Raw genomic sequence first — 4,806 nt, 5'->3', positions numbered from 1 at the left:
CCAAGTAGCAGATAAGAAAACACTTCTGATTGAACATGAGATTAGCCTTTACTGCTTTAAGACATTCAATCATTTTGCTCTCTATTCCCTAGAACTCTTATTTATTTATTTATTACCCCCCTTTTATTTTATTTTATTTGTATTGTTTGTTTTTATTTGCTTTTTATTAATTCTACCGTGTCGTGTACTGTTTTTCTACTGTTCATGCTCACTGCTTGTAGCACTTCGGGATTTGAAGTCAAATATGAAGTGCTTTATAAATGAAACGGATTATTATTATTAGACAGTCAAGGAAAAGTACATTTAGAACAGATTTAAAATGCACAGACGAGTGCAAGATCAGAAAGGTGCCCTGTAAAAAGCAAGTCACATTTATAACAACACAGACAAAACGGAAACATCAGCCAACTACAAAAATAAATATCAGTTCCAGTGTAAACTATATTTAGAATATTTTCATTGCATTATCCCGCCTTCACACAGCCCTTTCTGGTCCATAAACTGCACAATGCTTGTGTTAAATCTGAGTATTCAATGCAACATGTTTTTTAAGTAAAAACAAACACAAATCAAAAACAAAACACTGGTTTTAGAAACCTTGGTATTCAGACTAGAAATTACAATATTCTTCCAAACATGTGTTTGTGATGATGAAGCCATCAGTGTTTTTGGCAGAAGTTAATGAAGACAGTTACAACGTGCCCTTACACTTAACCATAAATTCTACCCCATGCATGACAAATCAGAATCTCTATCTTCTAGTAAAGACAAACCCTTAAGATTATAATTTTCCAAAGGGGGGTTCGTTTAGCATGAAACACTAGAAATAACTAAAGGACAAGTTAAACAAGAAAGAGGAAAGAAAGGGAGGTGATAGCAAACTATTTTTGCTAAAAAGTTTTTAAATGTCATTCTATAATATGTTTCTTAATGCTATTAATGTCTTTCATTTTTGTAAAGCACTTTGAATTGCCTTGTGTTGAAATGTGCTATATAAATAAACTTGCCTTGCCTTGATCTTATTTTATTTATTTTTTTAACTTAAACTTTGAATTAACTTAAATCCACGGCTAATATCTAAAAGGCCTGCAGTTTTTTTAATCTCCAAAGAATGCTCCGTGAGATGCACACGTGGAGCGGAGAAATATAAAACATATTCTCACACTATCAGAAAAGCAAAGCCTAAGCGATGGCATGCAGGTCAACAGGAAACAGTCCCGATGATCTTTCCTCTTCCTAAGGAGGGAAAAGAGATGTTTAAGATATGGTGGACCTGCACAGTCAGGTGGTTCTGATCAAACCCTGGGCTCAGGCTGTCCCATGGTGCCGTGCCTGCTGAGTACAAAGACGCCCCACTGGGAAGCCCTCGTGTCTAAATGAGAGAGGTCCGGTGCTGGATGGAGGTTTGCAGTCAGGCCCTCGGAGATCCAGCGGATTGTGTGACTGACCGCGCAGGTGACCCGGATATTGAAACCCCTGTTGAGGGTGGATTTCAGAGTGTGAGAACTGGAGTGGTGGAGAAGGGTGTGAAGAAATGTTACTGAAACATAGCTGATGTTTATATTAGTCCACTTGCAAAAAGAAAAATAGAAAGCTATGTTGATGAATATATTAAGAAACACATAATTCATTAAGCATTAACGCCTAATATTCACTATTTCAAGCACTTCAGATTTTTAGTATTGACTGCTTTTCTTTGTTTTACATAAATACAAATGTGGGTAACTGTGATGAGCACATTGAAGGGGACTAAAATATGTTTTTCATGTTATTTTACAAAAGAAAAAAAAGGGCTGTTGTACTGCCCACTACCAAGCAACAACCTCAGCACAATGGGTGCCAGGGTTTATATGCTGCACCCAATCATTTGGAACCCCTTCAAATCCACTTCCTGGACACTGAGACATTAAAACATCTAAACCTGTTCTTAAAACTTGTACATCTACCTTATGTACTTATTTGAAACAACTGCATATTATTATATTATAATTTCGGAGTTTAACCCTACTCTGTGGCTTAATTTGTTTTCTTATTGCTGATTTCCTTGATATTTTCTTACTGGTTCCTTTTCCTGAATGATTTTTCTTCAATTTAATTTTAATTTAATTTTAAAATTAAACCTGTTACAGTTTTTCTCGATTGCTAACACACTAAAATGCTACATAAAGCACAATTATGTATAACTGACACTCAAAGAGCAAAACATCGGCTCATATCTCCAAAACTCTAAACACGTTTTCAGCTTTTCACACAATTTACAAATCAACATGGCACTTTTTGCAAACCACTGCACACGTTTCTCCACGTAAGACACAGGAATCTGACATAAAGTCACGTGTTAGCTGGTTTAAAACACTGATATTCAAAATGCCTCACACATGGACCAATGATCAAGAAACACGTTCCACCTGACCAAACACCTGATAGCATAATCTTTGGCTCATCAATCAGGATGTTAGCACTATCAAAAGACCACAGATGAGTACTTTCTTACAGCAACAATGGAAGCCAACATGGAAGCAAGAGCAAGAGCAAGAGCAAGAGGAAGAGGAAGAGCAGGGCGAGAGGGGAGCAAGAGCTGGGCTGAGAGTGAGAGGAGGAAGAATGAGAGGTAGAGGTGGAGGGAGAGGACGTGGACAAAGAAGAATACTCTCTAATGAAATGAAATGTTATCAACCATGGTTTGACGATGAGAGAGGCTGGAGGGGTTCAGCCTAATCTAAGCCGATTTACTGTTGCCTCTGTAATCCGGACACTTAGACTTGAAAACAGGTTAGTTACCAGTTTTTAGCTCTGCATAATTCATGATATATCAGTGCTTATCTCTCTTGTGTGAAACGTATTTAATTCATTACTGTAATTGAATTGTTGGCATGTTGCATACTATAACTGTACATAAAAATCCTGCACAATGTACTGTGGTAAACTTACTTTTATGCAACACAGACACTGACCAACCACTATGTATGTGTTGTTTATCTGAAGTACTGAGAAACAAAGAGGTGCAGGTGGAAGGCTAAGGATTTTCAATGAGGCACAGGAAGCAGCAGTTACAAACTTGGTTTTGGCAAACAATGCATCACACTTAGAGAGATCCGAAGCATACAGTAGTAACTATGTGCTGAGATGCATGTTGCACCATGTTATTTTTGAATAAAATATGATTTTTTTCAACAACTCATTTGTATTTCTTCATTTACTGTATTTCTGTATACTCAAGCAATCATTCTCTGAAGACACCTCTATGTACAGAGCATAGCCCATACAAGATGAAAGTGCTTTAGATTATGCTCAGCAGGGTGTAGTTGGGTGGTCAAACCAGTATTATGCATGAAGTGTTATATTTAATGCAAAAGTTAGCATTTGGTAAGTGTTTATGTAGTTTTGAGGGTAGTTCTTCACTTAGCAGGAGAAATTAGGTGTTTTGCACTTTGGGTGTGGGGTTTTGTGAATTGTGTTTAGTGTTCTGAGAAACTGAGCAATTTAAAAAAAAATGTGTGTTAGCAATCGAGAAAAACTGTAATTGTTACTTTTTTTATGAAAGTGAAAAGAATAATTAATACCACAATAAAATAAATACATACAATATTTGAATAAATACATATATTTTCACGCAAAACCGTAGTTTTGTTCACGTCGTTCTTTGATTGGCTGCTGAGAGCTCACGTGTCAGAGAGAGACGTTTGGTTGTTGATCGTTAAAGATGTTAGCTAGCAGCTACACGTTACCCTTAGCAGTGTTGGGCAAGTTACTTCCAAAATATAATATATTACATATTACTTATTACTCTCTTTTGAAAGTAATAAGTTACATTACAATATTACAGTCTCTGAAATGTAATGAGTTACACTACTTTAGTTACTTTTTAGTTACTTTCACCAAAATAACCGCAAAAGAATGGCTAGGTATTTTAAATGCTAAAATGTAGTTTAGTGCAGCTCGTTATACATCCAGTGAAGGGCAATGTGGTATAGCATAACAACTGTGTAGGCCCTTAAGGCTACTAACAACTTGTATTACACGGCTTAGTTGAATACTCGATTCTGATTGTAAATTCTTAACATGTGACACGTTGTTAATCAAGTAGTATAGACCACTATCAAGGACCATAATGAAGGTTGCTAAGGAGGATCAAGAAAGAGAAAGGACAAGAGGTTAAAAGACGGAGCGCTGGATGTCAGATAAATCACCAGAAGAAGGCAGAGAGGAAGTAAACACTAACAGGACACGGAGTGGGCTCTGTAGTTTGGTTAATATATGGCCATGTACAGGCCCGGTTCCAGAACAAAATGACTCAGGGTGCCTCTGAGATTACAGGGGGCACAGCAGTAGTAGGTTTACATGAGCAATAGTGGCCGGCAACAGCAATGAAAAATAGCATTGATGGTCCCAATGAACAGATTATGGCATTTGTTATTTTTTTAAACCAAGCAAGTGAGAACATTTTAAATGAGTTAAAAGTGCAATCCTGAAATATTTCATATAGTCCAAAGTGGACTATGGCAAGGAAACGCACAAAAGCTTCATAACTGTACTGATAAAACAAATGAGAACATATTGTAAATCAATGCAAATATTATTTGAACCAGCTCATGGTTTGAAATGGCAAACATTGAAAAGCAAAAGTATTATTAAAACCATGTAGCCTACTAAATCATCACTTTGGTCCCATCATATACTCTGGGAAGAGAATATTTACTGTGCTTGAAAACTGGTATCACATCATCATGTGAGGTTGACTTTGTGACCTGGGGCCTCATTTATAAAGGGATATACGCTCAAAAAATTGCGTACGCCAGTTTCTAC

The sequence above is a fragment of the Notothenia coriiceps genome, unplaced genomic scaffold, assembly GCF_000735185.1.
Source record: "Notothenia coriiceps isolate Sejong01 unplaced genomic scaffold, NC01 NC01_scaffold00024825, whole genome shotgun sequence".
Taxonomy (NCBI): Eukaryota; Metazoa; Chordata; class Actinopteri; order Perciformes; family Nototheniidae; genus Notothenia; species Notothenia coriiceps.
The sequence above is the reverse complement of the archived record's forward strand: the minus strand, read 5'-3'. Positions refer to the sequence as shown.